This window comes from Macadamia integrifolia, chromosome 9 (assembly GCF_013358625.1).
Source record: "Macadamia integrifolia cultivar HAES 741 chromosome 9, SCU_Mint_v3, whole genome shotgun sequence".
NCBI classification, from domain to species: Eukaryota; Viridiplantae; Streptophyta; class Magnoliopsida; order Proteales; family Proteaceae; genus Macadamia; species Macadamia integrifolia.
In genome coordinates this window covers 34,296,800-34,314,206 of record NC_056565.1, presented here as the reverse complement: position 1 = coordinate 34,314,206, position 17,407 = coordinate 34,296,800, and the positions used below count along the sequence as shown (strand labels likewise).

At 39.4% G+C, this 17,407-nt stretch overlaps 1 long non-coding RNA gene across 9 annotated transcripts in view; it reads right to left on the bottom strand.

Annotated features, from left to right (window-relative positions):
• Nucleotides 1-384: 384 nt before the first annotated feature.
• The window catches only part of LOC122089227, a 21,193-nt gene continuing 4,170 nt past the window's right edge, over nt 385-17,407 (bottom strand). The window contains exons 2-8 of one of the 9 annotated variants that reach the window (XR_006143278.1): nt 12,170-12,232; nt 7,330-7,458; nt 6,924-7,234; nt 6,256-6,347; nt 2,391-2,489; nt 2,096-2,210; nt 1,315-1,877 (exon numbers count right to left, since the gene is read on the bottom strand). This is a non-coding gene — a long non-coding RNA (uncharacterized LOC122089227). Of the gene's footprint in view, nt 663-1,314; nt 1,878-2,095; nt 2,211-2,390; nt 2,490-6,255; nt 6,348-6,508; nt 7,235-7,329; nt 7,459-12,169; nt 12,233-15,214; nt 15,637-17,407 lie in introns of those variants that run through there. The other 8 variants (XR_006143280.1, XR_006143273.1, XR_006143274.1 and 5 more) reach the window with 8 other exon arrangements.

Genomic DNA, 17,407 nt, shown 5'->3' with positions numbered 1-17,407 from the left:
TGGGCTTGTGGTAAATGTGTTCTTGCACGTTTTTGAGAGTCTGAATCAGATCTTCAATTGCTACAGTCAAGACTCTCAAGGGAATTTTCTTCAATTCAAGCATTTGTAGTTAATTTGATAACTCGGGATTTCTTTATGCTGTCTTTTCACTTTTGTCACTTTCCACAGCTCTCATGTTTCTGTGAGAAAGAACTGCGTCAAATGGCTCTCTCTATATCATAATGTCAACTGTTTAACCTTTACAATGGCAGCATCATTTGTCTATCCTTTTTTTTTTTTTTTTTTTTTTTTTTTTTGACGAAAAGAATTAAACATACTATTTAAAAGAAATTGAGTTAATATACATACAGATAATTCCTAGACAGCAGCTTTATAATCTAGCTCTTTCAAAAAATAAAGGATATTCATTGATGCCTAATTTCGATCCGAATAGAATGTTTAATAGACACAAAGATCCAAAAAATTGAAAAAATAGAACAAAGGCCAAACTTCGTCCATTGGTTTGGGAAGCATTTTGGGTAGTCAATGAGAATCAATCCAGATCATCGTGATATGCCATCTCATTTATGATGCCCTCCATACTCCTTGCAACAAGCCCTTGGCCAACGCTCACACTTCCTGTCTTACCAACATATAGTAGTATTCTGCCAAAACCAGATGTCCTTGACACAAAATGCCATAAGTCAATCCAGATTTTGTCAAAGGGGAAATTCAAAAATCATGCACATAAGACAGGATGAGGTAAGTTGGGGAGTGAAAGATAACAGGAATGATTTATATCAACCTCATCAAGGATTTGGATATTAACAGTATTAGTGCAGTGGGGAGATTAAGGATGTGTAAGTCAGACATCCATTGGTTTACATTTTTCAAAATTATTTAAGGGTTTCGCTTACCAGATTTAGCAACCACCTGGTTCCTGTGATCCCACCAGATAAAATAGGGACTAATAATAAAAACCAAAAAGAACCATTGCCTATCAAATTTTAATATTAAATCAGAAGGGGAAAAAAAAGTGTAGAACTAGAGAATGCATAGATGAATAAGGGAGCCAGTTAATGTCTAAGCCCCAGTGGACAGGCAACCCAAACCCTTATGAAAAATTCAGTGAAAAAAACAGATGCCATATGGTTTCTGGGTGAGAGGCACAAAAAACACAATTGTCCTCAACAAAGATCCATTGACAAAGAATATCCCTACCAGGAATACATTGAAAAAAATCCACTAGTCCAATTTGCTCAGGATATACCAGGAAATGCAACTGCTAAGCTGTCAGTAGCGGCGAGGCCAATCACCTCAGAGAGGGTGCCAGAATCGCAAAACTCTTCCAGAAAAGCTCTTATATATAGCTGGCTACCGTGAGATAATATACGCTTACACAACAGCACTAACAAGATGAATATTAAACCCAGGTATATATATGAAGAAGATGGAAATGTCACCGCCGCTACAGAATTAACTCAGCATTCTATGGAGTACAATATGGTTGATATATGTATGCATAACATATACATTCCATCATCAATGTGGGCATACAATCCACATACCATGAACGTTAGGGGAGCCATCAAAATGGGATGATCGAGTAAAACAGCAACCAGCAACAACCAAAACAGCATTTGGCAGTTAAACATTCAACCTTTATCATTGTTGCTCACCGGCACCAATCTCATGGATGTAGAGTTGCAACAACGAAGAATTAGCCGAGAAATATAATTATTTTTCTAGGTCTCAATAGCAGGACAGTGCACATTTGAGCAACACATGCCCCTCACCTTCAAGCAAAGTAGCAGATGCCACCATAGTTGATGGGATATCCTTGCCTTCACCATCCACATTCATCATGTTAAACTCTCTCCTTCCTACCACGGCACCACCTACAATCAAAACATTTCATTTTGTACAAGATCAATACATGCACAGTATACCATCAAGAAATGATTCAAAAGATTGATTTAGGAAGTACTCCCTTAATCCTTAATGAAGACTAATCCCGAAGCAGGAATTTCCAGTAAGGGATTAGCCTAAACAGTTTATAAGACTAAGAGCTAGAAACAGAAAATTATCAGCAGTTAGAATTAAACAGTTTAGTTACACTCCAATTTCAGCCAAAGGTTTTTGCTCTATTAACAGATCAGTTCCGCAGCATTTTAGCAGTCCTCTGATAGCTGGATTGTAAGATTCGGTGGTGCAGGACAGGTTTAGGAAATCTAATACAAGTCTAAGGATTAAGTGAATTTTTTGGATGAAGGTCTACCAACATAAAACTCACAACACACATGCAGAAAATCAGATTTAAGTATTTAACAGCCGCCATAAATGATGAAAATTTCCAAAATACAAGTGTAGAAAATTCATTCTAGGATTCATGGAAATTTAATAAAGGATACATGATAATGGATTCCATCCCGCAAGCTGGTGTTTTGTGATCAATTGCTAAGTCACTACCAAACTCCAAGAATGTGTCCCCAATGCCTCGTTGCTATTACCTGTTGAATTGCTATTGTGTTTGAGGATATGATTTAAATAAAAAGTGGGAAATTTGAGACTGGTAGAAAAGGAAAGGGGAGAGGGAGAGAGTGGTAGCTTAAGAGAGAGGAGTGTGGAAAGAAAAAGTGGGCCCTGGATTCACACCAACTTAGATTCACTCCAAAGAATGATCCTTGTCTTCCATCCCAAAATGCAGTTCTTCAAAACCCAATAAAATAAAATAAAAATAATTAAATAAATAATAAATAAAAGGGAAAATTATGCCCCCTCCCCGTAGTTTTCCAAAATTACACGTGGATCCAAGGGTTTGAACGAATTACGCCCCTCGCCTACAGTTTGAAAAATTCTTACAGTTAGGTACAATCCGTTAGTCACCGTGAAATTGGGACTGTTAGTTGATGATGTCACCTTATATGATGCATCTTAATGCCGAAAATACCCTTATATTAAGGTAAACTTACTAATACACCCTTCCCTTAAAACAAACAAAAGAAGGTTGTATTTCCTTCTTCTTCAACCTAGCTCTTCTTCATCTTAGTTCTTTTGCAACCTCATGCTTCTCCAACCTCAAATTAGTTCTGCTGCAACCTCTAATCATGTAAGTCATTCCTATTTCAAAAGCCTTCTGCAAATCCATGGCCACCAATTTGATCATCCCTTATTTTGATGGTTATGTCTCCCCAAACCCCTCCTCAAAAATCCCATCCTATTCATCAAGAAAGAGAACCAACAGAGAATACACATGAAGCATTAATTTCTGGGTTAGAAACAATCCTCTGATCATTAATGGGCTGTCATAAAAAGGAGGTGTTTTTACACATGTTATTACATTTCCACAAAATGCAGTGTATCAAGACCAACAGTGATGAATCAGTTTCTGTACGGGTCAATGCAGCAAAAAACACATCCAGCAAAAAATACTTTGAATAAAAGAGGAATCCTGGGTACAAGATGAAATCCATGCCTCATTTGCTCCATAAGAGATGTGTTGATAACCCATATGAGTGGCGGTGGTAGAACAACGTCAATGGCGGCGCTGATGGCCGGAGGAGGAAGTGGAGCAGATGAGCAGCATGTAAGAGCAAAGACGTCGGTATGGTGGGACATAGAGAACTGCCAAGTTCCGAAAGCCTGCGATCCACATATGATCGCCCAGAACATAAGCTCCGCGTTGGTCAAGATGAACAACTCCGGTCTTGTTTCCATCTCTACGTACGGCGATACTCTCCGAATTCCTGCCTCCATCCAACAGGCCCTGTCCAGCACCGGAATTGCTCTCAATCACGTCCCCGCCGGTATTTTTTATTGGGAAAAGTTTTCACTCCCAACTCTAAAACCCTAATTTTCAGTTAAATCTCGCTTGAAACTTCTTCTAATTCTGAAGCGGTTTTTATTTTTACCTAGACAAGGATCTTTAATGGACCTTGTTCCAAATTTTATTCTTCATTTTTGTTTTCCTTCTATATGTTGTTGAGATCAATAGATGACTATATAAATAATTGCTTGAGCTCAGAACTATTATTCTGATAGTTAAACTCCAATGCATATTAAGACCTTTTTCCACTAAAGCGTAATAAGGTCTTTTGTTATCTAAAACTAATAGCATACTCACACCGTCAATGCTAGGGGAGGGGGGCATCATTCGTTCAAACCCTTGGATCCACGTGTAATTTTGACAAACTACAGGGAAGGGGAGCGTAATTTTCCCCAAATAAAAATGAGAGAAATAACTCTCTATAAGTAATAACTACTTTTCCGAAAATAACTATTCCCTAATAACTACTTCTCCAACAATAACTCCTTTACAATAGTATTACATAATGGTTTTGACACCAATAAAACAATCTACACCCAAGCAAACAAAAATTGTTGTCTCAAATTCTTAACCCGTTTCAAAAATTGACTTGCTCCGACAAAATATGATGGCAACCCGAATGGTTTCCCACCCTCCTCCCGAGATCTACGATGGGTTCCAAGCTTGGGCCTTTCACCCCTGTGGTACAGTACGACTCGACCGGATGCAATCCAATGAATCGACCTGACTTGAAAGTACATATTTGTACTATTGTCTTGTTGTGTAAGCAATTGAGATTTAGGGATTTTTGAGTTAGGGTTTTTGGGTGAGAGTTCTTGCCACAAGTTTAGGTGTTCTTGAGAGATATCCATTGTAATATTTCTTCCATCATATAGTGAATCATCTTCACCTTCGCCCGCGAATGTAGCACATCACATCAGTGTGTGGACCACATTAAATCTGTGTTTTGCATGAATTTATTTGTTTTTCCTTGTGTTTCTTGGTGTTTGTTCTAACATAAACATGCATCAACACAAGTTAATAAGGCACATCTAGCCATAATGAAGTGATGTGTGGCTACATATGTTGGCGTCTCCTCTGATGTCTTAAATTCCTGAGTGATGTCCCCATCATTTGGAACAATCCTTCTGGAACTAGGAAAACTTGAACGCAAGAACTGAACTGATATATCGAATAGGAAAAATTCAGAGATTCAAAAAGAATTCCAGTGTAATGTACACTAATCAAAACCAAAAGAGCAAACTGACCTTAATTTCCAGCAGGTTATTAATTTTGTCAATAACAGTAAAGCTGAGGATAGTAGAGCTAGATATATCCAACCTAAATTTGATTGAAAGATAGAAGGATAGATCAAGAGATAAAAGTATAGATCAGGTTAGATGTCCCCCTCAACATAAGGCTAAGAATCCACCAAAGCCTATAAAGAGAATCCCACTCTTCAACTAAGGCTCCATTTGGTTGTCAGGGAAATTAAAGAGAAGAGAAATGAAATTTTAAACCTAGAAAAGAAACGTTCGTAATCATCACCCCACACGATTATGTCACTAACTCTAAATCATTCCATATTTGGTTATTAATTTCACTTTACTTTGCCTTCAAATCCCTTGGATTTGAAAAGTAGAATAAAAATCACATATAAAAGATATCATTATTAAATATGGTAAGAAATTTAAGTAGTTTATACAATCAGCTTGGGTAATGGTTACAGAAGTTTCCTTTTTAGGTTTGAAAATTTTCACTTCTCTTCCCTTTAATTTCCCTTGCAAGCAAACGGAGCCTAAGGAATTCACCTTAATATTCACTTGGAATTCACCAAGTATAACCAGATCCACTAGATAAACACCAGTGAATCCACAGAGGTTGATCTTCAAATTGATACAGGTCTTACATGCATTTATAGCTACTCTAAAGAAATGGGATAGCCTGATTGGGGCTCTTACATCATCCAACCAATAGGAAAGCTCAAATTAACCCATTACATCATCCAACCAAAAAACTCTAAACTGACTTTAAAGCGTAACTTCCAACAAGAGAAAGATAGCTAACTTAGAACATGTTTTCCTACATCGTACCCATATTTTAGGCCTATTACAATGAAAACCCATTGGACCAAAGTCCCAACAATTTTGTAACCCAAGCCAAGGCTAATTTTAGTAGCTCACTTTATCGTTTAACTACACGGTCCTCGATAAAAGCCAAAGTTCAAAGAATAATGGTTTAGGCATTAAAAACCCCACTATTTCCAACATTACCCCCCATCACTTATTAAAATCTCAAGTGCAAAAAAGAAAGCCCCCTAAGGCAATGGTTAATGTAGTAAATTTCTTGGAACTAACAATTTGATATGGCCAAAAATAGGAAGGACCGAAGGATGATACTCATTGTAGAATGTATTAATACTAATGGAGCTAAGTTAAGAAATAAATCTACGAAGTATAGTGATCATGTACCTGATTACCTGCATGGCTGCTTTAGTAGTGGAAGTAGGTAAATTTGAATGTGACGAAGTGCTTGATGTTCCAGTTTCTGTTTTCAACTTTGACTGTTACAAAACCACAGTATTTGTCAGTCAGTCAGTCAGCTTCGTGGAGAGTGTAAGTTATGAACGTTTGCATTTTCTTCACAACATTTTACAACCACCAAAATGTTTGAGTAAGCCCACAAAAGAAGCTTGTGTGGAATGCTCAGATCAATAAAATCAACCTCATCAACACTTGGTTGAAATGTTGCTTCCGCAGCTAACTGAGATGGATTATAAATAGATTGATTCCCAATGGAAGCGTTATGCAGGAGCTCTCCCGACAAAAGTTGTAGGATGATTTCAAATTCTCAATAAAGTGGTGGCAGGGCTCCACGTTGTAATGGTGTGATCAAGGACAAGCTAGTAGCAATGGATTGGAACCAAGCCAGAGATGCATGCCTGCATACTTTAGCACAGTTGCTAGTTGACAATTTGGAATTTTTGAAATGCTTACGCATCTTCTCATTTATTCTTTCAGCCTAGCACCTCTTTCTAATGAGTTGATATATTGGTGGAGGTAGTTGCAATCAAATAAACAACCACGTTAAAGCATATGTATCCAAACATAAGAGAATTGCATAGTGTTACATGACAAACCCTTAGAAGTTGTGAAATAACTCTGGGCTCTTGATCTCAGGCAAACTGCTTATATCTGTCCATAACGTGACCCTGTTCCAGGAATAAATTGAACATCCTCTCTAGCATATGTTCAAAGGAGCTTTTGACAACAGCAGAACCAAGGCTCTTGGCTTGATGGATGGACACAACAAGGCCTGGGTGTACCTACCAAGAGCAGCTGGAACAAGGTCTTCGAGGCACAAGGAGAACTGCTTTCCAAAATGAAGCAGGTGGTGAATCTCTTTTAACTGAAGATCTCACCATCTCAGTGAAGCATTTTATAATAACTTCTGCAGAAAAATAGATGTACATGAAATTGACTCAATTAGTAACCCTCTTATCGCCCGAAGAGAGACATAAGCCCGGTCAAGGGTGAACAAGTTACCAGTCTCATCTCAAAGTTTCAAATAGAACAAGATGTACTTCCAAATGCAGGTGATGAATTTTTCGAGAGCTTTCTGGTAAGTTAACTTCTAGTGCCTTTCTATTTCCAGACAGACCGAGGGTTTTGCGCCTAGAAGCAAAGAAGTAACACAATTGGTAGATTTTGGCATTCAAATAGGAAAAATTACCTCAGAACCAATGACAAACAAGCTGCATAGTGAATAGACCTTACCTTCTTTACCATACTATTGTAATATGTGTATATGGGTAGTTTGGTCCTTAGGGGTAGTTTGTACTTGTACTCTTTTCTCATCTATTATAAATAAAGACGGCCAACGTCAGTTTTCCCCAAAATCACACAACATTGAATCAGACCGGTGATCCATCTGAGATCTCTCTCAGCCCCTTTTTGGGCTGTGATCTTTTTCCACCCTCGGTGGTGCATTCTTCCACCGAGGAATTTTTGCTTGCTCCTCTTTGACCTAGATCAGGTCTGATATGTGATCTTAGTTTCAAGGCTGGTGTTTGTTTGGTTGTGGTTTGCTGCAATTGATGTAGCATGTGTTCGTTATATTTCTGAGTTTGGTTTGTGGATTCTTTGAGATCAGTAGTCATGGCGGAATCAAATGGTACTATTGCATCAATTGTTTCGGATGGAGCAAGTCCTCAAACTCATGGTGACAACCCTATTAGCCCCATCAAGTTGGATGGGAGCAATTATTTAATGTGGTTAAGATCTTGCTTTCTATCTATCGAATCCTGTTGTTATTCCGGGTATCTCACAGGTGAATCTGAAAATTCTACAACTGCTGGTTCATCTCAATAAAAATAGATTTATGACAACTCTAGTTATGACATTCCTACTAAATTAGATGACCCCTAATACTGCGCAGGGTTCATCCAGCTGCCAAGATCTTTATGGCAAGGATATTTATTCCCTAGAATGATGCATAGGTTTATGAATTGATAAAGAAGATTCATGAAACAAATCAAAAGGAGATGACACTTTCTTGATGTTATTCTAAGTTACGAAGTATGTCGCAAGAGCTGGATTTTTCTGAGGATTTTCAGACTATCTGTTCCACTGATGCTATAGCTTTTAAGAAGCATGAAGACAAACTACAACATCCCATTTATCCTAAGCAGAACCTGCAGTAGTTGGACGTTCTAATGTTCCTGTGAGAAACCAGGTACAACCACGACCAGCAACCGACAGGTTAGTTACTCCCATCCAAATTGATGGTTCTAGTAGAGAAGAGAGGATAGGCATGACCAGAGGAATGAACCCCTACTTCCTAAGTAATTGATGTCCTAGAATCTCAGACGCCATGGGTGCAGATTCAATATGCAATCATAAGAGAGAATGACCAATCCAAAGTTAATTAAGCATAGACATCGAGCATAAGCAATGCCAAGACAAAGGCCCCCAGTGGGAGAACACTCACCACTGAGGGAGAGAGACTAGGTGAGGCAAAATTTCCCCCTTTATAGAGAGAACCTAGATGTTTTTTTTTTAATAGACTAGCGCATGTGTTGGGTAAGTCCTAGGCGGTGTAGGATTAGTCCTAGTTGGGTTGGGTTAGAAGTAGGATTGGATTGGGTTAGGTGGATTAGGATTAGGATTGGTTTAGTTAAGTCGGGTTGGGTTAGGATTCAGTTAGTTATATATAGCAAGTCGGGTTGGGTTGGGTTGGTTAGTCCTAGTTGGAATGGGATTAGGATTGGGTTTATTCGAATTGGATTAGGATCACGGGGTTTCAAAAACTACTTTGGTTGTTGTAGGAGGACGCGTCAAGGATGGAGGTCACAGGCGATAGTGACAATGGCTGGTGATGGAGTCTTGAGATCGCAAGGAGTTGCAGGTGATCGGTGGCTGGCGATGGAGTCTTGGGATGAGGGTTGCACGAGATAGGGTTCATAGGTGATAGGTTGCAGGTATGTGCGAGGTTGTAGCGGTGTATAGAGAGTGAGCGCAGATTGCAACGATGTGCAGGGCGTTGGCGCAGAGTGCAGCCAAGGATTTTGGTATGCAAGGAGTTGGCAAAAGGTGAAGCAAGGATTGTAGGTTGCAGGGAGTTTTCTGGTCGAGGGATCGTAGGTTGCAGCGAGGGTTTCAGTTCTTGATGGAGGGAGCACAGATTGCAGGGATTTTTATGGAGGATTAAGCAGGTTCAGATAGCAAGTTCTTGCATATCACTGGAGTGTTCCGGCTGCAGGTTCTTAATGGGCATTTTCTTGCGTAGAGAGTTGAAGTCCAAAAGAAGAAGAAGATGGATTTGGGATTATTTTTTTCTTTGTGATCAGACCCGCTCTGATACCATGTAGAATTGAGGAATATGTACTTGCACCTCAATGAGCATAGTCCTCCTCTATTTATAGTAAAATAAGTAGTCCTGTTAGCAACATAAGTAGTCCCTAAGAGCTCAAGGGTCCGTTTGGATATAACCCGTAAAACCCATTATTATAATAATGCATTATTCAACAATTGACTTTTATGCTAGCTTTGAGAGTACTCCATCCAGCAATCAAAGTGAGAGAGAGAGAGAGAGTTCATTTTTTGCCATGGTTTATCAAACAACCTATGCTTAGAGTGACCAAAAGGCCCAAGAGTGATTCGGATCTGGATGCCATGACAAACAGAGGGACCTCTTTCTATGATGAGCAATGGTATCCTCCCAATATATTGGTTCTTCATTAAAGCCCCCTGAAGCCTAGACCCAAACTTTGATTTCCCTCTCAGTACCACCTTCATCAAGGTCATGTTCTTATGTACTTAGTGAAAGGTAAGAGCTTTCTGGAGCAAAGCGTGGAGCCTATGATGCAGATTCATCACCGAAATAAGTTTGTTTTATTACGAATAAGACTAGGGTTGGGTTCCATACATGTTGGGCCTTTGATCCCATGTGTTTTGAGTGTAATAGGCCACTTTTATGGGCCTAAAAGAGGGGTTTTAAGGTTGCATACCGGATTACTAGTTTGTTTCCCTGTCATTAGTCTCCTTTTAAGTTAGGTTTAATTTAAGCTATAATTTTTTTCTTAGGAGTCAAGTTATTAGTTGAGTCAAGTCATTAGTAGTTAGTTTCCTTTTTCAGCTAGTTTATAATTTCAATTAGTTCCTAATTTCAATTTTTAGTAAGTACCGTATTACGAGACTAAATTAAGGTTTCTTTAAGGAACCTTCTATTTTGCAATTCCCTCCCCCATCAACATTGTAAATAAAGAAGAAGAAGCTCCTAAAGCTGGAATGATTTTGATAAATAAATTAATGGTTGCTGCTATTATCTTCTCTATGAAGAGTTGTCTTGTGTTTGATCAAAGCTGATATTGGTGTTTGATCCAGTTGACTCTCGGCGGTGGGAAGCCCGAAAAGTTCTCTTCTTCTACTGCTGCAGCAACCATCTAAGTTACCCAGTTTACAGACTCGAAATCATAATTTGTAGAGCAATTCTGATCACTATTGTTTCCAATGATATTTCTTCATGTTTATGGATCTGTTTAAAGATTATTTCAATACCTAATATACCCTTCACAGTTGATTATATTCTGATTTCAGAAACCTTCACTTCTGGAATCGATATCCCTGATTTCCAGAATTGATTTCTTCTTTAGTTCTGATTTGTTTTGTATTGTTGTTCTACTTTGGATATTGGTTGTTCTTTGATGAGTATCCTGCAGTTTGGAATTAGGTTGGCCTTGCCAATCCTAGTTTGACATTGGCCTAAGTAAGGGTTCTCGGCCTTGACATTGACATGAACTCGGTGTAGAGGCTGAAGTTGGGTTGGATGTTGAAGGCGCCAACGTCGAGGCCTTGGACTTGTAGGAAGGGACCTTACAAGAATGATGATGAGTATGAAGAAGGAAGGAGCAACAGCAATATACAGACACCAAACGCAAGAGCCTTGGACCTTGTAGGAACCTTACAAGAATGATGATGAACATGAAGAGAGAAGGAGCAAACAACAGTACAAAGCCACAGACACTAGACGCATGAGCCATCCTTTTTCCTAGGGATCATGGAGTGGTAGCGTGGGATATTCTGGCAATACAGCGGCAGCAGAAGGCAGCCTCCATTCTCAGAAAGCTTGATATATTTTCATGGATGGGTTATATGAGTCCAATGGATACACCCTCAGGTTATGATAATCCATTTTTGAATTTGAGTGAGAGGAGGAAGAAGAGGAGGTATTGAGTGTTTTGGGAGGAGAAGAAGTTAGAGGAGAAAAAAAATGAAGCCTCCTCTTCTACTCTTGAGATGGAAAAAACAAAAGGTGTAAAGAGGATAACAGAGAGAATTGGCCAATTGGCAGAAGTGGGGATACCGTAGGAATGGAAGGTTGTTCTGGCTCTTGGGTCGAGTCATTTGATAGAAGTCTATTACAAAAATGATGGGTGTATTTCAAAGGTATTCATTCAACTTTTTTTTAGTGGGCTGCATGAACACATTTTTGGGGGAATCAGTATATCTTTTTTAACATTAAATTTGGTGGGTGTAAAACAAAATTGAACTACACCCACGTTGTAAATATTTTTCTTTTTTTTAGTGTAATATCATTTTTTGTTTCTAAACCAATTCTCTTGATCAAATCAGTTATACCCATGGCTCATTGGGTTAGGCAATTGGACTAACTCCCGCCCCACCCCCTCTTCCCAACTTTTTTTCTTTGAGAAAGAACATGTATATCAGTACATACCCAACCCGGAAAAGAGTAACAACAAAGCCCTAATATAAACTTATTCAAGCTTGAAAACCCAGCCAAAGGCTTATCTCATGTTCTCTCTCTGCAATAGAGCTTGCCACAAAACAGCAGTGAGATATCAGGGGGGTGGGAGAAGAGATGTACCTGAGCTTCCATGGTGGGGGGTGGCAAAAGCTCCCACAGATTTTTGGAATCTGTCATTGATGGCTGCAATGGAAAACTGAATTAGGAAAACCCCAATAGAAAGACGGGCTTAAATTAGTCTAATGTTATTACACAGATAATAATTTGAAGAAGAAAATGAAAAGGTGCAAAAGCAGAGAGAGAGAGAGAGAGAGAGAGAGAGAAAAAGGGCAGAAGAAGAGTCGAAGAGACATTGACTATTACCACTGTCGACGGATGTCGGAGATGGATAACTTGTGTACTTCTGTAGTGTATGTGAATTGTGAGCAATGTCTTTTGAGCTAGGGTTATAGTTCTCCAACCGGTATCGGTCACCGGAGATGCCAATACGGATCCATGTCAGTCCGACACTGGATAAAAAAATCATTTTTTTAAGGGAATATTTGTCTCTCCCCTATACCCTATATTTACTCAAACTTTATATTCTGATTTCCCCCCAAAAAGGAGACTTCTACATGGTTGTCAAGCGGTAGGGCCGGGCCGGTCTCGGTCGGGCCTAGTCAAGTTCGGTCAATTTCTAGGGCTGCACCGTGAATGCTCGTCTAGCTAAACGAGCTTAGCTAGCTGGTACGGTTAATAATCGGGTCGGTCGGTATTGGGTTTTAATCGGACTATTATAAACGGGTCTTGATCGGGCCTTTACTGGGCTATAGACCTATTTAACCTTAAACAGGCTATAAACGGGTCATCTTTAAAATTGGTCTCTTAAATGTGCTTGAAGAGGAATACCAATAAAATAAGGCAAAAATGGGCATAGCAAATAAAAAAGATCTCATAGTTAAAATGAATTAAGCCAAAGATGCGCAAAGTAACTAAACTACTAAAGTAGTCGATCTTCAACCCACGAAACTCAAATCAACTAAATTATGCCTGCATAACCCAAGTTTAATAAGTTCGAATCAATTAAACTATGCATAAAAAAGATGAATGTTCATATAACAATTACCACCATCTCAATTGTACATATCAAATACCCTTAAGACTAAATACAAATAGTATTAAAAAATAAAAAATAAAAAATATAAGTAGTATTAAAGGGGTCGAGCTAGGTCGGGCTTAAAGGAGTCGGTTCAAATCGGGCTTGTCAATGTGTCGGGCCGGTCGGGCGCCAGTTGGGCTAGGTAGCTGCACCGTGTACTACCTATTTATAAACGTGTACTGCCCAACACGTTTATTTATCGGGCCGATCTAGATCGGGCTATAAAAGTGTTAGGCTCGGTCGGGCCTACTGGTGCGGGCTTAAAATTTACACCTCTACTTCTACATCTCTCTGTCCTTAATATTTTAAAGTACCCAAATTACCCTTTGTTTTCCATGGTACTGGTTAGTTCTTTTTTTCTATTCCTTTTAGGCAAAAGTTTTTCTGATCGAGAGTGCAGCTAAAGACATCAATGGTCGGGAGTGATCCCAACTCCCAAAATGGCATCTAAACATCATGATCATTCATCCATTTGCCTACCTATATGCAAAAACTATTAGATGTAAATGCCACATTTAATCTGAGTTGTTAATTTAATTCTCTCTATCTCAACCATTGATATCCATACCTGCCATCAGCTGTGAGCGTGATCTCTCTCCCCTTCTCTCCTCTCTTCTGAGACCAATTGCTTGTGAAAACAAGGATAATGCTCCACCCTCTGCAACCTCATCAACTAAGTAGCAACGGTGGTTATTGTTTTCTCACGTTGTCGGGTGGCAACACCAGCTTGCTTATTTTTCAAATTTTTTTTCTAACCTTTCTTTGTTCTTTACGGAGGATTCAGATTGGGATGGGCGGGGAATTATAGGGAGGGTGGAGGTGGGAGCAATGGTGGGGATGGGAGGACGAATAGGTGTCAAGGAGCCCTTTGCTTATGAAACTAAACCTAGTTCAAGACGGATTCTTCGTCCCCAGCACTGATGGGGATCGCAAACCCAATTCACAAGATGGGTTCTCCATCTTCATTGGGAATGGGAGGACGAATAGGTGTCAGGGAGCCCTTCGCTTATGAAACTAAACCTAGTTTAAGATGTATTCTTCATCCGCTGCACTGAGGGGGATCGCAAACCCAGTTCACAAGATGGATTCTCCATCTTCATATCCTCTTGAGTCCTTGCCTGGCCCTCACGGCCTTAAGGCTTACCCCGCCCATGGCATCCACACCTTCGGTAGTCTGCTACATTCCCTCATAGCCAGCAACCCCCTTAACCCTTACCTTCTTTCTGTGACCTTAAGCATACCAGCTTGCCCTGGACAACTTTTATACTCCCACCAACAAGTCCTATTGGACCTACAACTTGATTAAATTGAAATAGAGTTCACGTTTGGAAGAGGAAGATGGGTTCTGGACTCCTTAGTTGTTGCGGATCCTATGGCATCCCTATCGATCTTGCAAGGTCAGCCGAACATCCATCAAATAGGCTCAAGAAGCAAGAGAGAGGGCGGAGTGGTCATGAGACTTTCACCATGACATCCTGTAAACAGTTTTGAGTGAATTTATGAACAATTAAGATTAATGTAGAAGAATATCTACAGTTCAGATTAAATTTGGTGTTCGCAACGTTTAAACATTGCTACCACTCACCCAAATTTTAATGTTGATCAAAACACATTTCCCTACTCCCATACGACACAATATCCAGTCCTCCTTCACTTCCTCAGTTCCCCTCGACACTTTGATGCATTTGGGGGAGATGCTCTACAATATCCGCTCAGGGAAGATTGAAAGAGGAGGCTTCGACGAAGTAGCGGTTAGGTGAGGAAACCCACCATGAGCCATCCCTCTCTCCGAGGAAGAAAAAGGGGTCTTCTTTTTCTCCATTTTTTTTTCTTGAAATTTGAACCGAGGGAGAGGAGAGAAAAATTATCTCCATAACAATAATAATTCATGCACCAGATGCCTCCAAGTAACACATAACATTCCACCCCTCTTAAAATTTCCCTTCTTCTCAAGGGTAATAAAGTACAAATAAAATTATCCAAACCCAAATTTCAAAAACAAAAAAAAAAACTGTCTCAAAACTCACATTCTATGTTTGTCTGCATTCATTTTCTGATCTTTCCACATCAACTTGAACTAAGTGGTCAATGACAAGATCAACTGGTGCTAATGGGTTAGTCTTGTTGGAATCGCCACCAACAGCACGCAAGATCAATAATAGCTGGAACACCAATAAAATCCTGAAGATCCTGCAGAAGCGCACGAGTAGGCTTTAAGGAAATCTTGACCTATTTGGAAGAAGTATTCTACCAATCAGCAACCTTCTCGACATCCTCACCACCTCCAAGTTTCTCTTCCTCCTTCAACTCGGCCAAAATCTATTGGACACGTTGATAAACTTTAGCCATATCATTGGAGATCACCATCATGTCCCGAATGGATGAACGCATGATCTTGATGATCTCAATCTTCGTACCCATAGTAGTACGATCAACCTACTCTGAAACACTATTACATGCATAGGAGAGGGAGAAAATATTGAGATAAATACAAGAAAAATAAGATAGAATCAAAGAAATTAGATAGAAAATAGGAAAAGATAGAAATTAGAGGATGAGATATGGGAGACAAAAATAAGTAAAAAAAGGGGATTTGGTTAATTAGGAAATAGTCCACCACTTAGCTTTATCGAGAAAACCATCAATCTCAACAAGATAATCTATGTGATTCAAAAGCATGTCCATTACTTTAATATGTCCCCATTAAATAAGAATACAAGGGTAACCGAACTATTAACCCACGTAACCCACTACTAACCCACACAACCCATGACTAACAACAACTAATAATAACTGTAGATGACTCACTCAATTACTACTAACTACATGTCCAACAAAACTATTATACTCTACACCCCCCTAACTTGACTCAACCACTACTTACATATGTAATTATCTCCATAACAATAATAACTCATGCACCTGATGTCGTCAAGTGGCACAGAGCACATATTGTATATTCACATTGATTTGATTTGGTTCCGACACAACCGGGCAAGGAGTCTTCCTGCTACTCCCACTAACTTATGTTGTTATTGATGTTATTATAAAAAGGGTAAAAAAAGTCGCGGCACGTACGTGTAAACAATTTTCTTAAAACGTTCTTCAAAGAGAGCCATGGATTTAACCACATATAATATGAATCGTTGAAACCTTTCTCTCTCATTTTAACGAACACCGGTTGTGACGGTGACAACAAGTCATCTCCTCCAAACCACATCCCAGCTCTGGGTTTGAACGTGTATTATCCATTCAAATTTTAAAAGTCTCTCTATGCAGCTTATTCCTCTATTAATTATACATTCATAGTAACGAGTGCGTGTGGGGAGCAGAGTCGCCATGACTCAGCAATGCTCTCATTGTAGCCATAACGGGCACAACTCACGCACCTGCCTAACAAGAGGGGGTGAAGTTGTTCAGCATTCTGACTCACGAATGGGTCCATAAAGAAGAGTGCGAGTATGGGAAACTTCTCTGCTCACTATTGCTCTCCTTCCTCTGCTGCTGCTTCTCCCAATCCTAGTTCGCCATTGGTGCCAGGGAGGACGTCAGCGATCTTCACCACCAAAGCTCTGAGGTAGTGTCCCAATCACCTGGTTAGGGTTTGAATCTAAGGCATTCTCTGTTAGGTTTTGAATCAAATCGTTGGCAGGTAAACCCTAAACTATTGTGCTTTGTTAGGGGTAGGGTTTTTATTTGTATCTAAAATATTTTTAGTACTTACACATTCTCACTCCCCTCTCACTGTTACCCCTTTCAGTATATGTTTTTGGTTCCTCCCAATTCTGATGACTTTGTGTGGTCGATACTTCATTCCCTTTGTTCTAAATTGTGACCAGTTCATCATATATTTATGGCTCTTTATACGCTTAATTGTTTATGTCGGTGCTCCTTGTTTGGTTTGAGGTAAGGTTTGCTATGAAAAACGTATCATCAAATAACTAATGGAACTAAGTTATATATCCCAATTTTATATGTTTGGCTTGAGGTAAGGTTTGTAGGTAAGGAGTCTTTAGCTAAAAATGGTAGAGCACCTGGGTTAATGCCCAGGTTATGGTGGTTCGAATCCACCAAGACTCTTAAGTCATATAGCCCATTAGAGACATTTTCCCAATGAAAATATAGCCTGAATTTGCATTATGAGATGTATTGAAATTGCTGCACTGGTTCTAAATAGATTACTTTCTTGATGTTATTTAGATTAAAAAAAAAAAAAAATT